The following is a 20959-nucleotide window of genomic DNA, read 5'->3' as shown; positions in this document are numbered from 1 at the left end:
TGAAGTGACAACAGTGAAGTGACACCAATATTTCAGAATCTGTGCTCATTAAACACAGCTTGTACGCAAGGTTGCGTGAGTTAAGTAAAGAAAAGTGGACACCTGCCATAGGCTAAATAGCAATGCGCTGTTCGACGAAAACGGCTCAGCCGTTCTCAGCTTTTCCGTCTGTCGCAACACGCTGAATGGGAACGTGGGATGCGAGGTCCCCATGCGCCTTGCCTATTTCCCAGACCTCGGTACACGCACATTTTTTCTCGTGCTTCTGCAACGGCGCCAGATTCTGGAATGCGAAGATGCAAGGGGATACGTGCGTGTGCCTTGCACAATATCTGCAGACGTAGCAGAACACTTTTCCTGCCTTGAGCGAAGTCGGGAGACGTTCGTCGAGAACGATAGCTTTGACGCTTTGTGATGGATTCATCGCAAAATATTTCGCAATGGGCGACGCCGTTATTGCCTTTTTGGGTGTGTTTCTTTTTCCAGAGCTATCCCACCTGTAAAGCCTCAAGTGGAAAAGTGCCTTGAGGTCGTCATACGCAGAACTTTACGGAGTGCACATCCTTTACTTTTTTTTAAAGGAAACTGGCGCTGACTGCTTAAAAAAGAAATGATGCCTCTCTTTTCACGGTGTTTTTGTTTTGTTTTGTTTTCTGCATTTGCTACGTGTAAGAGACAACCGACCACGAACAACCTTGATTATTCTCTCTCTCTCTCAATTACTGCTTCCCGTTCGTCTGCGTAATAATTGAAACACGCTGAAGGAATACGCTAAGAGCGCTTAAATAAAGCGAACGCAACTGAAGCGGTACGAGTCAGTTTGTCGGTTTGCAAACGACCAGCAGTGGTGGTATTGAGCATACGAAAGACGCATACTTCTTCAACCAATAAGGGAGCACGGCTCAGAGTCGTCGTGGAGGAAGGAAAGTGGTTTGAAAGAAGGTATAGACGAAAGTAGAGGCCACCTTCTAGAGAACTGAGCATACCCACGACACAGCGGTACCTCTCAGCACATTAGAACAGGGGTCTCAAGGTCACCTAAGCTAGCGAGCCGCAGTCCCGAAAGATAGTCCCGCTAGTGCCGGGACAGTGGCGAAGAAGGTTGGATCGAGGGGGGGGTGGGGGGAGAGGGTTGAGGTGGATTGAACAAAATGTCAGCTAACGTAGCTCTTTGCAAGAAGGCCTTCATCATATCTCATATATGGGTCGTTTTTGCAAGGAATTGGGCCCCAGGAATCGAGAAAAATATCGATACCGCTCTCCAGAATGACTAAAATCTGTACGCCGACCCTGAAATATAGAGTTTTTGTTGCACAGTTACGTTTCAACACATGGTGACCGCATGGAGTGCCTCACGTAAACTATGGGACGAAGGCAGTCATGTGCGGGCGGGGCCGCTAGTGAAAGGTGCGCGGGCCGCATGTTTGAGACCCCTGCACTATAAAAACCGGTGGGTGCCCGGTGGCACTGGGAATCAAACCCCGTACCTGCCGTGAAGGCGGACGCTCTAACCAGTCGACTAGCGCTGCGGTATACAATCCGCCATGTGGAGTTCATAACACCCGCCAGGATGCGTTGAACGAGCGTTGCGTCGCGCTGAGGGAGCCCAATTTCGCGAGTTCGTTGAACCAGGTTCCTTCGTTCACATAGATTCCAAGAATGAGCGTTTGACATTCCGCAGTTTTTCCATCTCCCCCGTTCCATACCAAACGCTCAGTGCATTACACCTTTTGCGCCAGGATTGAGCATGTAGCTGAGTTGTTTCAACAAATTTAGTCCCCTTCCCAGCAAACTTCCGTGCTCTTCTCTTGGTCGGTGTGCTCAAACGCTGGTTTTGACAACATATCAGTCGTACCGACTCCTTCATCTTAATGGTCTTCTCAAGAAAGAACCCGATATCCTCTCCATCAAAACTCCGAAGTTGTCAGGTGGAACCATAGGCTAAAAAGCCCGGAGGTTATGACCCGCACCTCACTGATGGAAAAGACTACCCCCACATCGAAACCGATCCTTTACGAGCCCTTGTCGGGCCGTGACCTTTGCTGTTGGCGAGTCATACTCATTTGCGACGTGTCACAAGTGTTATATTACGCAACTGCTATGCTGGCTGCCGCCTTCGGCGAAGAAAGTAGATCGTGCTCCGTGACCCAGGGTCGCTGACCTTCGAGCGAAAGTAAAGCGCGAACTTGGACCTGCATTCGGGTCCACTTGTATCGCTGCTCTAAGTGGTTAAAAAAAAAATCGGAAAGTGAAGATCCGCGGAAAAGCACTTCATCATCGCCACGCGACAGCCAGCTATGGGCACACTGTCGGACGGTCCACCTCCGTGCCGCGTACAACGCGGTATATGACGTTGCATATTTCACGCCACGGCAAGATATATGGCGCATCCTTCCTTAGCGAGAGAAACCCGTTACGCCACTCGAGAATCTCCGCACGCTTCCTCGTCTGTTCTCCTTGTTTACGCTATAGCCTTTCGGCACCACTCACCACGATGCTCGTTTCTTTCGTTGTTGGCGTTTTCTCGCCGTTTGACGTGTACGCGTTATATTATGTAATACGGACTGTTATTATATTCGCCACGACTTCTTCCTAACTGCGTGAATCGCTTCTACCCACGTGCATATATTTTCATTACCGCATCGCGCAACTAATCCCACCACCTCGTTTATGTTTTCACGCGCATACAGTGCTTTGCCGGTGATCGTTTTTCACCGGTTATTACAGTTGACGTGCTATCGACCGCCGTAAGACGCGCCGGTTGCATCCTCCGTGGTCGTCGCTGTCGTCGTCGTCGTCGTCGTTGTCGTTGTTGTTGTTGTTGTTGTTGTTGTTGTTGTTGTTGTTGTTGTTGTTGTTGTTGTTGTTGTTGTTGTTGTTGTTGTTGTTGTTGTTGTTGTTGTTGTTGTTGTTGTTGTTGTTGTTGCCTTATATACAAAATTGTGCTTCCTACAGTCGGTAGAACTTTCTACCTGCAACCTACGCTCAAATCTGGTTAGCGATTTTCTAGCTACAGCGTTTTAGCGTGCCGCAGCTACTGGAAAACAATAATCGGAGGCATGGTTCCGAGGTAGAGCTGCTCTTCGTATACACAAAACCCACTTTCACCTGTCTTTACAACAATCTTTAATTTCCTTGAATATGCTCAGAGGTTGCGGTAAGTTTTAGAGTGAGCTTGACTTTAGCTTCACAAATGACCCTCTTCAGTTATAAACGAAAAAAAAGATCAAGATTACTGTACCATGCTTACATGTATACATGTACCGCATGGTCCTTGACATCGCCAGCAATCCCTTTATAGATTTTTTTCTCTGTAAACATATTTTACAATTATATTCTAAGCTTCCACTTTCTTTAACCAAAAGAGCGATCCCGGAGGCGAATGCTTACTCTCACCAATGCATTTGCTACCTCGAAAAACTTTGGTGTTTCCTGGCGACGTCCTTGAACGGGGACCGAAAGCAAAAATGTACAGTTTCTCAACGACCGAAGCTCTCGCAAAATGTAAAAAACACCACAGCGGAGAGCGAAAGTTATCTCTCTCTCTCTCTCTCTCTCTCTCTATATATATATATATATATATATATATATGCGTTTCGTGAACCAGGCTCCGCTATACGTTATGTCTTCGTATCAGAGGAAGCAGTATTCACTTATCTCAGGACCTCTCAGAACAGCACCAAGCAACTCCAGCTCCGAACTAGACACACGTATAACTTCTCGGAGAAGCATAAACATTTTTTTTTTTTTTTTGCGAGCGTGTGATCATTTCCGGCGTCGCAGTAAGAGAATGAGACCATAAGCAAAGTCGTCACCAGGCGAGCAGCCGGCTCGTTGTCTTATAAAGTCGGGCGCAGCTTCTCAAGTCTCAGGAGAAATCGGGCGTGATGTACTAAACCCTTCCTACTTTTTTTTTTTTTTACTCACAGGCGCGCTGCTACGTCTATAGAACGCACAGCCGTCAAAAGTGATACTGTCGAGGATTTCAACAGCGTTCGGTCGACTTCGAATCGAGGCGCGCCTGCTAGTTCGCTGCCGCGCCGTGATGGCAGGACTGCGCGACCATTTCCCTGCGAGATCTCATGGGTTATACTTCCGCCCTACATATGAATACGCCGTGTATCAAATAAACGATCCCGGAAGCGCAATCACCGTGAGGGTCCGCCCGAACACTGCACGGCGAAAATGAATTCATCGCATAGCAACGCTGCAGCTTATACTTCGCTTATTTTTTTACAGCCGGGTAACTGCACACGCTTCTTTTTATTTTTGTTACCGCCTTTGCTTCCTGTTAAAAAAAGAAGCATATATGCCGAGAATTCTTTGCAACTGAGTCGTACACACACGAGCAACGAGCTTTCTTTCGATTTTCTTTCTCTGTTTTGCGTTTTTCTGAGCGTGAAAGGAAAAACTAGAATCTCTTGTGCGTAATTCGTCCGAATGTTGAAAACGGCCGGCTTCTCTCGCAGTCGCATGCTTCGTTGTTCCGTTCCTCGAAGCGAGAACTGCCTGCCTTATACGTTTCACGTTTCTTTCACAAACTTTCGCACAACGGCAAACTTTGTGCTGTCCAGAACAGTCGTATAACTGTGTGACGCAACTATAGTCAATGTTTTGTTTAAAACTTCAGAAAGAGAACTGTACGACTTTCGTGCTGCCATGGCATTCATAAAAAAAAAAAAGAAAGAGCGCTACACGTAACGCATTAGTTACCCTTTGAAATGTGAACGCTGAGTTCAGACAGAATCCCGATCACTACTTATTTTTCTTTCTTTTGTATGCGTGCGTTATGGCTGGTGTAGTTCCAATCAGTGTTTCAGTCGTAAGCCTGACGAAACACGCCGGTGAAACTATTGCAAAGTCCTGCTTTCTTTTTCGTAGTTATTTGTTTGCTGAGAGATGCAAGATATTTCACGACGAACTTAAAAAAACAGAAATGAATCGACAGCACTGCATACGAGAACCCTCGGGCCTGCACGTGGCTTGGAGAGCTTATTCAGAAACGCATCGTCCCTCGGTGCAGGCCGACTCGACAAACAAGGGCCTTACGAAAGAGGAAAGCGTGGTTGCACGGGAGCCCCGACGAACTGGCACGATCCCCAACCTTGCCGATTTATTCCGTCCTTAAATCTTCGTTTACTTTGTCCTATTGTTTCTGTGTCTATCTATTCCATTGTTGCCATCTGTCTCTATACCTATGTTTCTCAAAATGCTGCGCAACTCCCGATTACCTGACATAGCTGTACGCTTTTATGTATGAGCACATCAGAAAAACTGGAATAAACGAAGGCAAAGCCCCACTCAGCGTCAGTGCGGAAACAAGGGCAAAGCTCGCCTCCTGCACTTTTAGTCTCCTACAAACTCGTTAAGCAAAGGGCACCACTGTTTGCCTTTCGTTTCGTCCTCGCCAATGGCCTCAACGCGGTATTTGACTTTCATTCAGTCGTTGTTTCCTTCATCTCATTTTGCTATTCCTAATAGCACACGTGAAGAAAAAAAAGCAGCAGAAAACGTATTCTTGTTAGTATTTGCGCGAGTTTTTGTCTTTTCGTAGGACAAAGTATGTTTGTGTTTTAAGTTAGCCCTGTGTGCCACCGTACGCGTCCCTCTAAGACGTATAGTGCAGTCGATGCCTCCTGGATGCACTTTTGTATACAGAAGAGTAGGGGGCCCATACAGTGCTGCTATGTAGGCTCCTCGTTAAGACAATGCAGCGCTTCTTATTTGGGTGTTCTTACTCTCTTTTGCCGTCGTGTTAAGGTTTATATACTATCTCACTCTGTACCTCTGTCTTGTGCGCCTACGTCTGAAACAGAAACTGTGCTTACGAAAAAGAACATTTTACGCAAATCATTAACAACGATGGCCAAGATAAGCGAATTAGGGCGGGTACTTCAGAACCAGTATTCACAAAAGTTTCTCAAACTTAGATAGTTCATTACACAGAATATTTAGCCAGTTTCAATACTGGACATACATTTAGCGAAGCATGCCGGCCAATGTCAAAGCGCAACTACAAGTGAGAAGCCTTCTGAATTCGGCCGTGGGTGCGTATCAGTGGCGTAGCCAGAAATGCATTTTGTTGGGGGCGGGGGGGGGGGGGGGGGTGTAACCATACTTATGCATGTTCGCGCGTGCGTTCGTATGTGTGCGTGTATATGATATACACGGGCAATACTGAAAACTTAGAGGGGGCGATTAAGGGTTGACCCCCCCTCCCGAAGTTTATCGTATAGTCCAAGCGACAGCTTGATAACAGTGGCAATCTGGCGAAATTGACTCGTCATAACTATCACAAGAACCACACTTCTAACGCGTTCACAAAATGGCTGGGGTTGGGGGAGAGGAGCGTAAATACTGCGACGTCTCCACCGACATCAGACTATAATTCCTACTCTATATTATCGCAGTGTACGAACGTCAGAAAATTGAAGAAACGCGCAGGTTTGTTTAAGTGCGTCATTTCATCCTCACCCACTACGATGCAATCTCCCTCTTCCCCACCCTGTGATGAATGACGCACGCGTTTTGCCAGCGTGACTCGGGGAAGGACAGCGAGCTGCCGGTAGAGCCTCGAAGTCGCGGTGTCGCAGCCAAGAGGCTAGCAGCTGTTGCACGCGCCGTGTGAAAGCGCCCTCGGAGCCAACCCCTTTTCTGAATCTCTCCCACTTTTTCTAGTTGAAGCCCTTTTGGCAGTGTTTCCAGAGGTGTGCGGTCGGCCCCCGGTCCCATGGAGTCGTGCCGGGCGGGCGTGACGACCGTGACGACCGCGACGACGTTCCTCCGAGCGCTCGCGCGGAAATGAAACGACGGCGCTCGATCGGCCCTCCCGCGTACGCTATTTCCAGCATCCCTTCTTTCCACTGCCAACGGTGCAACAACAGCAGGGAGAACGCCCTGGCCCTTACCCTCACCTCTCCCACACCCACCCCACTTTCACACCCTCTTTTGTCTAACGTCATATTCGCGGAAACCAGCCTTAGCATGTCACCGTTCGCACCCACAGTCAACCCGATAATAATAATAATAATAATAATAATAATAATAATAATAATAATAATAATAATAATAATAATAATAATAATAATAATAATAATAATAATAATAATAATAAACTCGCAGTGTCCCTTATGCATTCGCCTGACGACTCGGAGTAAATATCCATCTTTTTTTTTTTTCTTCTCAGTCGATGTTTTGATCCTCCCCCGCCTCCCTACGATATCTTTCTGCACCTCACCTGGTTTTGCACTGCCTCCGTGATCGGCCCACCTTTGACCAAGCGACGACGTCAAGTGATGACGTCATCATGAACTTCCCGTTATGCAACGTCATAATAACGACTTGATGACGCCATATCGTGACGTCACCACTTGATGGCGTTTTTTTTTATCACTCGCGTTGACGACGCCGACGGTCAATTTTCGCGTTTGATGAAGCCACTAAGACTTTGGCCTTCATAAATATAAAAAGAACAGTTGTAAGTGCGTGTGGGAGCACGCGTTCGGAATTCGCGTAAGACAGCCGTGAGAGCACTTCTGGATACTCAAGTATGAGCACTTGTCACAATATTCACAGAACGAGCACTACATCCAATACAACTAAATTCACGGCCAAAGGCCATCTGAAATTTCTACGAATATTGCAAATTTCTACGAATGGTGCAACACATCCCTTCGTGTCGCTGACCTCTGGCACTCGCTACTCGAGAAAACACGGGTCTGCTGCGGATACTCTGGTGGATGGGGCTCGAAGGCCGTCTGATGTCCATGGCTTCCAGGAATGAGGAGTGCGCCCACGTTGGTGTTAGACAATTCGCTGGCTCGCACGAATAAAATTTCGTCCTCACGCCGTGGGCGTATACTGACTGCCTAGTCTATAGCATTCGACCTCTGCATTATCGCGTTCAGAGAACACTGAGCTTGATTATTTATCGGTGTAATTCCTGACAGTTTGAGTCTCATGTGGTCCCCTTTTTTGCAAGTGTGTAAGTTTGGAACCTTCTATATTTTTCTTGTAATAATTTGATCCGTAAAAAGGCTTGCAGGCAGCACATTTTGAACTAACCAAGAGGAGGCCAGGGCGCCAGGGCTTCACGGTTTTGTGCTCGAGGTCAAACATAATGCTATGCATAATCTCGGGCCACGCGCCAAGCATAAAGCGCTGCCAAATATTTGTGGTGAAGGCGAAACCAACTGCAGAAAAGTGGGATGCATATGGTGTCAGTCTCACCGAGAACGGCTCACTTGGGTTATTTCGCCTCGACACGCGAAAAGCACACTCGATCCTGTCACGTGCCTAAAACAACAACAGCAAGGAATTCAAATTTCATTGGAAGCTTCGCAGGCATCTCAATACAGTTCTTGAGAACAGCAACGCAAAATTTAAGAAAACACGGACAGAAAAACAAAGATACACACAACACAGGCGCAAACACAGGCAATCGTGTGTATCTTCGTATGTCCGTCCATGTTTTCTTAAATTTTGTGCTGCTGTTCTCAAGATCATGTACAACAAACTAGCCCGCCAGCACCACCTAAGTAAGCTCAATACAGTGTTTCTAGATTTCGCTACGCGCAAATTCGCCACTCGAGTCGACGACACACTCGCGTACACTCATGATCACGTCGTTTCCCAACGCGTTCCCACGAAACGACGCGACAGCGGCCAAGATATTCGCGATCCGGTCCCGTGCTTGGGCTCTCTATATTTCGCGCAAGCATGCACGGGACTTGGGTCTTGCTCTTCCTCCGTTCGTAGATTTCTTTTTTTTTTTTTGTCATTCTCGCCGCTTATATACACGTCTTGCTCTCAATAGCAGTTCCCTCTAAGCCTCGTCGCAATCGCTTCTTCTCCGAAGCGGCGCCGGCTCCTGTCTTACAGAGTTCAGAACGGACACCGCATTAAGCGATTTGCTTTGGCCGGATTACTAGCTCATCAATCTACGCGGGACATGGAAAACACCGTGACGCCCGCTCGGCAAAGATGCCGTGGTGCAGGAAGGAGAGCGTTTGTGCAAAGCGACGACGTGTCCTTTCAAAACAAGAAAAGCGAACGGCGGGCTCTGTGTACACCGGGTACCAAACGTAAGCCGCCCACGCACCGTCTCGCCTTTGGTGCAACGCAGCGACCAAGCTTGTAGCCGAGAGCACGTGATGCGCAGGCGGCGAGCTTTTTTGCGGAGTCCCGACCAATCATCCCGTACACAGCGACGCGTCCGTCGAACGTCATTTGTCTCCGCAGCGCTCCCCCCCCCCCTTTTTTTTGCCCCATTACACTCAGTTTCGAGCTCTGTCGCCGGTTTCCAGAACCAGGCGACAATCGAACGTGGGAGGACAGCACATATAGGCGCCTCTATAACGCATTCGCGAAGCTCAAAAGGTGGCAGTTTGGATGCGCGCCTGCCACTTCTAATTGAACAAAATTGTTGATGAGTACGAGATCCAGGAAACTTTCAAGTGCACGGCGCGGGCGTCGCGCCCGTTCAGACAGAGGGAGAGCGTTTATTAATAACCGAAGAGGCTAGTCTTGGCGTGCCACTTCAGACGTTTATCATGAGGTACACACTCGCAAAAATCGATAACACACTAGTTGCTTTTCTACGAGACAGCTTTCTCGCGCAACAAAGATTCATGCACAATGGCGGTGCCTTCCGCCCTCGCTACAATTGTTACGCGCAGTGTAGCGTATTCCGTGTTTGGCCATGACAGGGCTAAAGGGCGTCTACCCACCCCTCAATGTGCATGATTTTTTTTTTTTTTTTTTTTGCAGGGTAACCTGCCTTGTAGTTTTTTCAGCTCGTCTATATACACATGAGCACACACGTGCGGAACGCACTATATTTCCGGTTAATATCCCGTGTCGGCCTCACCAAAACCAGCATTCCGAAGAAGTATAAGTGTCTTAGTATTATTATAACTAGTTGTGTATACATGACGTGCTACATATAAAGTAGGTCGGAATTTTCTATCGAGTGCCTTTCGCTCTATATTGCGCCGCTCGTACGTCACACACCGCTCACGACCGACTGAGGTCATGCGCGCCGGAGCGTCGCTCTGACCGCTGGCGTTCAAACGCGGAAATCACGCAGTGGCCAATGTGCGAGTCGCGTGAATGGAACGTGCAATCTTACCTTGATGGTTCAAGCGGTGAAAACAATGTGGCCTGATTTCGTCGCCTAATTCACTTCTACAATAGCGAACGAGACAGGTATCAGTAATGTATAGCACTGATAGGCAGAGTTAGCCAACTCAGACATGGAGGGACAAGAGTCCGTTATAAACCAGGTCAAGTGGTCGGCCGAGGCCAGTGGGGCCCAGGACTCCAACCAATCTTTCCAAGAATGTTGTTTTGTATCAATAAAGCTTCAATATATATTTCCAATAGCGAAGCGGTTTGCTGGCGGTTTTCGACGGCCTTCTACGGCCCCTCCGGATCTACTGCAAAGCTGTTGCCGCAGGTCTGGTCTTGACACGTCATAAAATGGATTGAGAACACTATTTCCCAGTTTTTATTGACGGTATATACTTATATTGCCAATCGTCTACTTAAAAATTTGAAATGTCTTTGGAGCAAGACTGTAAACAGTCACTGGTTAGAAATCAGTCTGAAGTTTGCGGCAATCCGAAGAAAATATGGATTTTCATCAAATGCCCTCGTTATAAGCAGTTTGCTTCGCGTTCAGCCTATACCAAGCTAGAAAACAGGAGAAAACGCCAGGCCATGCGCGGAACACGCCGCGCAGTCACAACGTAAGCCATGGAGTAGCGGCTTTTACAGAGCCCGTTGGGGCGACAACTGCGAGTACAGTTGCGATGTACCCGCTAAGCCGCAATCGCCATTACTTTGCAAAGTAGGGGAGTATCCACTACGTCATCATTTATCATTTTGCGAAGTAGCGAGGTACCCACTACCAGTCCGCACTGCGCGCACCCTATGTAAGTGCACACTTTGTGGATGCTGCGGCCGATGATGATGAATAATTATTGTTGAGCCCTTTGTAATGGTGAGAGGCTTTCAACCGCCCACCCGTTACGCACATGACATAGTGGGACGCCTGGCGAGCTATTACTCTTCTTGCACGCAGTATTAAATCTATTAACGTGATTCCTCGCCCGACATGACAAATGTGATCTTCTTGCGAAGAAACTTAAAGCACTAGCACAGCTCTGTGACAATACTCGACTACTACTCAGAGTGACATGACTGGATTCCCGCTCAAGCCCCGTATTTATATTTTTTTTTGTTTCGCATTGTGGACGATAGCTGTGACGGACACTGACGGTGGCGGCGACGGCGGACAACCACGCCAGCAATATCGGCTGTTGTTGCGAGCTCATAACAGCTTACGCCGCAAAATATTGGTCATGTCCTACATAGTAAATCGATCATTCCTCGCAAGTCACCTGGCGTTAGCCGAAAACTGTGGAACATCAGCATGCAAAGCTGGTCTTTTACGGTGGCATAGCTGTATTGATTCCTTTGTCAAAACGCGCAAAAATACGTTTATTGTTTCATTTTAAAAACTCCTCAATTCTTCAAAAGGACAGACTGGTGGGCTAGTTGGCAGTGCATAATTCTGAACGGAAGCGCAAAGAAGCACACGGGTGGCGACACTCCCCGTCTTTATCTGTCGCCGTCCGTGTGCTTCTTTGCGCTACCGTTCAGAATTATCCTCAATTGTTCATCTCTTTCATAAATCCACTTCCTATTAGATATGGGTAGATTTTGTGGCCAATCGGAGCAAACAAAGAAAGTCGACTAACGCTGAACGAGAATACTCCATCGTGTACCGGAGCAGCCGGTATTCATCGTTCGCGCTTTGAGCCTTACGAACCTGATCCCTGGAGACACCCGGATTGTTTAACTTCATCACAAAATTTGCACCATTTTTACACTGGCTATTCGCAAACAGCGACTGCGCACGCAAAGTATTGAAATTCAGAACTCGTTCTCACCGAATTCAGTGCTGTGTATACGCGAAACTAGAAGTCTCTTCGGCGGCTCAGGGGACGCCTCTTCCGTGCACAAACTTCCCAAAGTTTTCTAGAGGAGACGCGCATACTAAACGATCACTTCCGGTTAAAGTACACACGTCACGTACGTCCCAAGGAGTAAACACTCCCGTACATGCGCAACCTTCTATTAGGCAACGAACAGCTATTCGGACATGTATGGCGCGATGTCTTTTCATGTTTTCTATGGCATCATTTCCGATAGCTATCGCGAAGATCGCGGTGACGTTCACCCGAAGTAACGTGTGACTCATGGATGTATGGGAGGTCGCCTCGAGGTCTTTCGCATGTAGAGCAACGCGTCTCGCGCGGCCGGGGACTTCGGGAATAATCTCGCGGATGGGCGTGTAGTAAACTTGAGTGGCACTCCATATGAATTAGCTCTATACGGAGAGCCTAGGTTCTAGTCTTCACTGGAGTGAGGCAGAGAGAGAAACGATGATAGACGGGGACGTTAACGAGACGGACGTCTGGTTCGCTGCCCTGCGGCTGGCGTTATTTGCAGCACATGCGGCTTAGGTCATTTTCGCGCACCGTAAAGCTAGTAGCAGAACGAAAGAAAAGCTTTGGTGCATTCCGCTCCCGTTTTGGAAAGCTTATGTCGTCTTCTTCTAAAATTATTGATGTCTCGCTAGCTTGTCCCCTTTCCTTTAATTCTTTCCTAGATGTAACAGCGGGACGACTATCCCTTTACCGGTCAAGTTTCCCATACTCCACTAGCCTGAACGGAAAGAGCAGCAAAACACAACAGATGCCTTCGTCCGTGCACCAGAAACGTGATATGGAACATGTGGCTCGTCGTCGCGACGTTGTCATACTTGTCGGCAAGCCGCGAGACTCTTGCAAACTACAAGGCTTCCTCGCAGCGTCCTCACGGTCAAAGCATTCTTCTCACGCCGTGTTCTTCACTTCGCCAACTTGGTATGCGGTCAGCGACCGTGTTCTAACCAAAAGCGACGCGGGCAACAGGTGGTAGCTACCACCGCCCGGAGAACACGGCCTTAGGACAGCAGATACACAGCAGATGCATTGGGAGATATGTGTTTGTTATCTTCACGCACGCGTTCGCTTTTAGTCAGTAGACCGGTGGCCATGGAGAACATACTCGGTGTATGGATTAGTCCTGCGCTCCTGCACGACATATGTAGTTACGACCGTCTAAACGTTCGCTTCTGCCAAAAGTGACTATGCAAGTAAAGTATACCCTACCAATTTTTTAAAACTGTAATAACGTGCGAAACACCAATTTTAAACCTGCCACATGGGATGTGATACAAAACCGATGATTGTACTACGTGCGTATCAGCATATTTTGTCCCCTTTTTCCTGTGGCTCATGCAGCCCTTTCCTGAATCAAAAAGAGATCTGCCACTGCAAGCTAAAAATAGGGCAAGAAATAAGCTGGGATTGGGTCCGTTTCGCATAACAGCATGGCAGACGAAAGCTGCACCGGACGGTTCACTGCGCGCATGCGCGTAATCTCGCTCATTTCACCGCTGTGCTCCGTCGTACGGCGCTAATCGACTCGGCGGTCGACGCTCGCGCGTTCAGGTTAATAAATTGGGAGGGTGTACGTACATCTGCGTTGCTTGTGTTCGCCGAGTCAAAATGTACTCCCTCTGGCCTGATGTAACCGTGTGAAGACAGTTGAAACAGCTGCTGTCCTGGTGTTCCCCGCTGTTGCACTCCCGCATGATGTCAGCGAATTTCAATACGTAAAGCTACATTACGAACAGTGTACCTCCATGTCGCGCTAAGCTCGCAACATTCAGCGCTCGTAGACCTACTGCACAGTACTAGACAAAGCCGTGATTTAGGCAACAGTTAAGCTTAATTAAAATGCGTCGCATTACGGATGAATCAATTTTTTATTCGTGCACGCTGCTGCTTGGACAAACAATGTCGAGGACCGAGCATAGATTTGGGCAGACTGGACCATCGACCGTTTACAGCAGCTAAGATACTGGGCACCCAACCTGACTCTATAGACATCAGCCCAGAGAGCCACTACAGCACGTCTGCAGTATCTGAAGGCAACCGACTGCGCGCCTTGTCTTATTGTGAGCATGTTTAATGCCAGCGCTTGCGTCGTCTCCTTCCCACTCCACCCCACGCATAAATGAGCGAATTCGATAAAGTGCAGTCGCCTCCCCTCCTTCTCTTCCTCCCCTTCTCTCTGTCTCTCTCGCTCTATAGGTGTGAAGGAGGAACGGAGGCGTTGAAATAAGTACCACATTCCGAGAAGCCTGTTGTTTTGTAACATGGAACACTCAATAGTGAGAGGTAGACGTCTTTCCATAGCGACGTGGGCAGTTGCTGTTCAAAGCCAGAAGGCTTAAACGGGCCGCTTTAACGAAGGTGCCAAAAGCGAGAACGTGTTGGCGTTACAGTACATATCGACGACGATAGACTCGGAACATCGCGTTCGGCAAACTTTAGATGAATAAAAAAAGAAGACTCGAACATTGAACTGTTTCATGCAGGCCTGCCCTGACAATGTTTAATTCTTAATGAACAGAGCCAAAAAAAAGAAAATCAATATACAAAAGGAACAACACGGGACCAGCGTATGCTACACTACCAACAAGCCCAGTTTTCCACCCTACTGGACAATGTTTTGCTTGAATTGAGTACATTGATGTAATATATAATAATTGTTGGGGTTTAACGTCATAAAACCACGATATGATTATGAGAGACGCCGTGATGGAGGGCTCCGGAAATTTTGACCACCTGGGGTTCTTTTAACGTGCACATAAATCTATGTGCAACAGCATTTTCACCTCCATCAAAAAATGCGGCCGGGATTCGACCCCGCCACCTGCGGGTCAGCAGTCAATCACCTTAACCACTAGACCACCGCGGCGGGTGTAAGTAAATTGAGGTAAAGTGGATCACTTAAATCGTTTAACTATCAGGTAATATGTTGGGCGAGTTGGTTTCTAGCTTCCATAATTCACAGCGTAAGACGACAACACAGTAAGGAACGACAACACAGTAAGCGCTCGGTGTGTCTTGTGTTCCTTACTGTGTTGTCGTCTTGCGCTGTGAATTATGGACGTTTAACTATACTAACAGGAAATGGTTAGTGACGCATTAGTATTGCGAGCGTCAGTGCACCAAAAATGGTGCTGCAATGTCAAGTAGGCCTGTTACATTATCGATAACAGTTGCTTAACTTAGCCTGCTGTTAGGAAGTGGGTATAGGCCCTCGGGTGCGCAGCTCGAGATACGGGGTCGTGGTATCCCACCGCTGCCACCACTGTTACGAATGGGGGTTGCGTGACGATGAAAGCCGGGAGGCTGGCGAGCCGATTATGCCGAAGATCGGACTTATCGCTGAGGAGCAGAGCAGGGAGGCAAAACGTTTACAAAACTTAACAACGTTTATAGCAGGTATAGCAGGCAATAGCAGGTTATAGCAGGTTATAGCAGGACAGAGCCTGCCAGCACGACCAAGTCGGCTGGGGCGTCTCTCTAACAACGGACCAGGCCGGTCTTAAATAGGGGACCAGTCCATTGTTGACAGGGTGGCTCTTTGGTCCCAGGTGTTGACGTTCTTCTAGTCCCCTGACCATCCGCCGGCCGCAGGTGTGGAGCAGCCTTTCCATCGTCCTCAGGAATGCTGCTTTCCGTAGCAGGGTAGCTTCGAAGAACGACTGGCGTCAATCGACGTGGCTGGCTGAAACGACTGGATTTCAGACAATGCATGCAGGGCTAAGTCCCTGCTTCCAGGTGGCAGGTGCGGGCCCGTTAGCTTGGTCGCAGGGTAGACGCTGACCGCGATGCCGTGGACTTCCAACGAAGTGCACGTGTTTATTTGTTTCCCCGTTCGGTCAGGTGCTCTGGCACAACAGCACCCCCGCCACAAGACAATGCATCCAGAGTTCGAGCTGTCAAACGCAGCTCGGATGATGCGATGCTGGTTGACCGTTGTCAACTGTGGTCGTACAGCTCTTTTCCTTGAGGAGTGACCTCCATGGCTCAGCAGCAGTTTACTGGAACTGCCAAGAAGCAACACAAAGCCAAACCACTCTGGCCAAAGCAAGCGCCCTCCAAATGCTGATCAAATCGCCAGACCAGCATAAAAGAACAAAACATTTCCTAGAGACTACGCTAAGCTAAAATTAAAACATCACGAGCAACGTATCTCAGGAAGAATACCAAAGTGAGGACGTGCCTCTAGCTAAGTGTCAGTACGTGACACTGCTAAACCCAATCAGAATGTCTTCGCGAGCGATTCTCAATGGTGACATCGGCGGATTAGGGACGATCGAAGCAGCTGGGGAACTCAATTTTGCCCCAAAACTACAAACACTTCACCAAGTGCTCCCTAAATCATGCGCCTTGGCACCACTCGCAAGCGTTCTGAATGCTTATCAACAAACATCTCAAGATAAACAATACCAGCCTTTCGCTCAAACACTCTCGCTCATTGCACTTGGCAAATGAATATTACACTAAGAAAACAAAGCGCTTCAAACTCAATACGAAATAAAACTGAAAATCAAACTCACGCGTTTAACACAAATCGAAATAAACTGAAAATTAAACTCACGCGTTTAACACAAAACAATGAGAAACCAAAATTACACTGACGCGCATCCTAACACGTACTGCAAGATACGTAAGAAGGCATGTTAAACAGAGGCTTTTCACATTCAGCCTTCATCTCTGTAAACACAACGAACAGCACTTCTCACACGTCCTAACGGTCGCGCTTCTAAATACCAAAACAAAGGTATCTTAATCGGAGGCTCTTAACGCTCAGCCTACATCGTCGTTAAAATAATTCACAGCTCTCTACACGAGCGCTAACGGTTATGTTTCTAGCTAAAAAAAGACAAACAAAGTATCTAAAACGGAGGCTTTTAACTCAGCCTACATCTCCTTCAAAACAATTCAGAGCTCTTTACACTAGCGCTGACGGTCATGGCTCTAAATATTAAAAGAAACAAATAACCAAACAAATGTCTCAAAGTCTGCTACAATGAGGAGGAAGTGACAAATTACAAAATTTCACTCCTCAATTCGTTAGTACGCATTAACACCCTAAGTTCTTTCAAGATGTCAATTCATCTTTATGCTGCGGTTATCCCAGGGTGTCTCCAAACGCACCCTTTCAGACGAACTCTTGGGAGCCGCGCATTCCACACTTTTCGAGGGGTCCGATCTCGACAAAGGGACAGGGAACAAACCTGTCCGACACACTTAGTAGCGGCGACGTTTGCACCGTGTCCGCCGAACTCAGACAAACACGCATACCAGCGGTTTTGTCTACCTATTGTACCCCTCCGGGCTAAGCCGGTACCCTTTCGCCACTGTGGGGGACTTCCATTGTCGTTGTTCAGGTGCACGCGACACCTCACTGCGCTCCTGGCGCTACTCCGCATAGAATGAGAAGAGATTAGGCGATGACTACGGCGCTTGAATTTACTTGAAATTCGAGTCTTCGCGTCGCGCTTTACGCCTAATCTAGATCTCAGCAGCGGCCGAAACTTCAATCTTTTCTTAGCGAGCCTTTTCGATTTCTGAGGCCTTGCCTTTAACGTGGCGTCTCGAGAGATGACGTCATCGCGCCTAGCCACTTTAGTGCGCTTAACGCCACTCGTCGCCCTCGCGTTCGCCTTCACGCGTCTTCGCCGACGCCTTTTCTTTTCGGTGCTGCTTTGAATGCTCGCAGCATCGGCACTCGTACTCGCCAGTACGCTGCATTCGATTTGCTTTGCCGAGGCTTGAGACGGCTCACCTAATTGATTCTCGGGCTTGCTGCTAGGTGTCTGTGTCTCTGAAAGAACGGTAGTCCCGATGCCTTTAATGCTAATACACTCACCTAGAGAAGCCTCCTCAGTTTTGGGTGATCTATCCCTGTCGTGGGTAGCCCCTTTTCTCTGGCCTTCGAAGTCGGCCTTCGGATCATTATGACGCACATCGGCGTCCTGCGCCTCGCGATGAGCTTCAGCCTCTAGCACGTCGCGATGTTTCTCGACCTCGTGGTCTTCGCGGCGCGCCTCGGCCTGTAGCGCCGCGCGATGGGCCTCAATCTCTAGTGCCTTGCGGCTCGCGTCATCCTCAAACGCTTTAAGAACCGCCTCTTTCTCCTTGGCCTTGCGAGTCGCCTTGTCCTCTAGCGCCTTGCGACACGCCTCGGCGTCCTCTATCGCCTTACGACGGGCCTCGGCCTCCAGCGCCTCGCGACGTTTCTTGACCTCTTGGTCTCTGCGGCGCGAATCGACCGCCTGCGCCTTTCGATGCGCCTCATGCGCTAGGGCTTTACTGTCTCGACCTTTGCAGTTAGCAGGACCTGGAGCTGCGAAGTGGCGCAACAAGGCTTCTTTGGCCTTATCAAAGTCCTGCGCTTCCTCAGCGGCTAAACGCTCCAAAACAGCTGCGACCTGGCACGGGAGCAACTCGAGAAGCCTCTCCACCAAAAGGTCTCGGCTAACACCAACCTCCTCGCAGACCTTTTCAAACTTAACGAGAAAATACATAATGTCACCGCCTATATCGAAGATCCTGAGTTGGTATTGTGCTCGCTGCCACTTAATCGCCTGAATTTCACGATCAAGCGTTTTCATTTTGAGAGCATGTTCATGCTCTTCGCGACGCCTCTGAGCCTGCCTCTCTTCGCGCCTTTCGCGTTCTTCCGCCTCTCGCTTTTTGCGCTGCTTTTTCTCACAAATTTCCTCCCAGGTCTCGTCAGCTTCCTCGATCGTTACATTCTCCGCCCGCATCACCGCGAGAATCGCTTGCTTTGTTTTTGCGGACCCGGCGGAAATGCCCAAGTCGTCACAAATTTCAAGGAGGTCCTGTACTAAGTATTTCTCCATCGCGATCTCGTCTCTCGTGATGCCTTTCTACAACATTTACTCTTACTTTAAAACTAATATCGTGGTTTAAAGTGAGTAAATGAATCAAACAAAAAACACAAAATTCTCTCCTAGCATCTGCCTGTGCTAGAGAGGTCTGGCGAAATGACCAGTAAACGTTGGGCACTCACCCAACCAAAGTAGCTGACTCCGGTCGAACTCGTGGCTGCCGTCGAGCGGTGTCGTGAGCGTCCTCGCTCCTCGGGCCTGCAGGGATCCGATCCGGCTCTCCAAACGTAGGAATCAGGATATCCCCGTGCAGCCAAACGTTGAGGTAGCGTATTTCACCTGGTCCAACGATGAGATGAGGGTAGCGTATCCCAGCGCTGCCAACCACTGTTAGGAAGTGGGTATAGGCCCTCGGGTGCGCAGCTCGAGATACGGGGTCGTGGTATCCCACCGCTGCCACCACTGTTACGAATGGGGGTTGCGTGACGATGAAAGCCGGGAGGCTGGCGAGCCGATTATGCCGAAGATCGGACTTATCGCTGAGGAGCAGAGCAGGGAGGCAAAACGTTTACAAAACTTAACAACGTTTATAGCAGGTATAGCAGGCAATAGCAGGTTATAGCAGGTTATAGCAGGACAGAGCCTGCCAGCACGACCAAGTCGGCTGGGGCGTCTCTCTAACAACGGACCAGGCCGGTCTTAAATAGGGGACCAGTCCATTGTTGACAGGGTGGCTCTTTGGTCCCAGGTGTTGACGTTCTTCTAGTCCCCTGACCATCCGCCGGCCGCAGGTGTGGAGCAGCCTTTCCATCGTCCTCAGGAATGCTGCTTTCCGTAGCAGGGTAGCTTCGAAGAACGACTGGCGTCAATCGACGTGGCTGGCTGAAACGACTGGATTTCAGACAATGCATGCAGGGCTAAGTCCCTGCTTCCAGGTGGCAGGTGCGGGCCCGTTAGCTTGGTCGCAGGGTAGACGCTGACCGCGATGCCGTGGACTTCCAACGAAGTGCACGTGTTTATTTGTTTCCCCGTTCGGTCAGGTGCTCTGGCACAACACTGCATACGAATAACCACTAAGCGTAGTTAGGTAAATAATAGCGGCGCAGCAAACACTCCCCCTGGACTTCGTGCTGAGCGCGCCGCCGTTGGAACTTAACAAGTGCCGCGCTGCTAAGCTGGCGGGCGCAGGTTCAACTCCCTGCCACGGCGGGCTCATTTCAACGGGGACGTAATGCAAAGAACATGCGTGTCCATAGACCCCCATCTCACGACGGCGTACCTCATAAGCAATCGTGGTTTTGGCGCGTAAACTGCCAGAAATTATTATTATTGACGTGGTTAGTGACATGAAACGTTTTTTATCACAGGTACTGTTACCGAATCCCGAATACACCTCATGCGAGACGATTGTGCCACGTTCTGCGACAACGTCCAGCTGAGAAGCTTCGACGCTCTGAGCCGTTCCTTATTAACATTCACGCAAAACGAGTTCTATTCACGACGTATACCTGTAGATTAAAGAAACCTCATGGTGTGGTCGCACAGTTCCATCGTAAACTGTTTTCCGATTGCAAATGTCTATTCTAGCACCTCTTATTCTAAATTCTATTCGTTTGCTGTTATTGCGCAACTAGCGAAAGACAGCTAAACGTAGCGCAGCCTACACAGGATTAGCGCGGGATAGGTAGTCTATTGTGTCCCGATGCTGTCGCAACTTTTCAGCACTACCGAAAGCAGCTTGACAAGCGCGTGTGGTTCACGGGGGTTTTCAATCCAAGGAAATGTTCCTGCAATTCGAGAACAAGAGCGTGGGTTGACAACATAATGAGCACGAAGCGCTGGCGAGTTTCTGCATTGTATAGGCGAGTTCCGTGAGGCGGACAATGAAGGTAAACTCATTACCAACGTAAGCAGGGTAAAGGACCTAGTAACGTAGCTCGTGTAGTTCATATAGTGGCCAACATTTGCCTACTACGTGTGGCACGCTAGCGCCTGCGCATGTGCGGCAAGAGCGGCACGTGTTTCGGGGCCGTGAAGCAGGTGTAATTTAAATACGTGGCGGGGGCGCTTTCGACGAAATCATTAATAAACATGTGTATAGTTGCGAAAGGGAACGCCAGGCCTCATCCA

At 48.8% G+C, this 20959-nt stretch overlaps 2 protein-coding genes across 2 annotated transcripts in view; both read right to left on the bottom strand.

Annotated features, from left to right (window-relative positions):
* The window catches only part of LOC119387990 (RING finger protein nhl-1-like), a 124580-nt gene that overhangs the window by 70519 nt on the left and 33102 nt on the right, over nt 1-20959 (bottom strand).
* Nucleotides 19892-20959, bottom strand: part of LOC119387985 (estradiol 17-beta-dehydrogenase 8) — a 169286-nt gene continuing 168218 nt past the window's right edge. The window contains exon 4 of the mRNA XM_049413784.1: nt 19892-19902. The gene's annotated coding sequence lies outside the window, so the exon portion shown is untranslated. The remainder of the gene's footprint in view (nt 19903-20959) is intronic.

Source organism: Rhipicephalus sanguineus, chromosome 3 (assembly GCF_013339695.2).
Source record: "Rhipicephalus sanguineus isolate Rsan-2018 chromosome 3, BIME_Rsan_1.4, whole genome shotgun sequence".
Taxonomy (NCBI): domain Eukaryota; kingdom Metazoa; phylum Arthropoda; class Arachnida; order Ixodida; family Ixodidae; genus Rhipicephalus; species Rhipicephalus sanguineus.
Note: the sequence above shows the minus strand (reverse complement) of the source record. Positions and strands in the feature narration are given on the sequence as shown.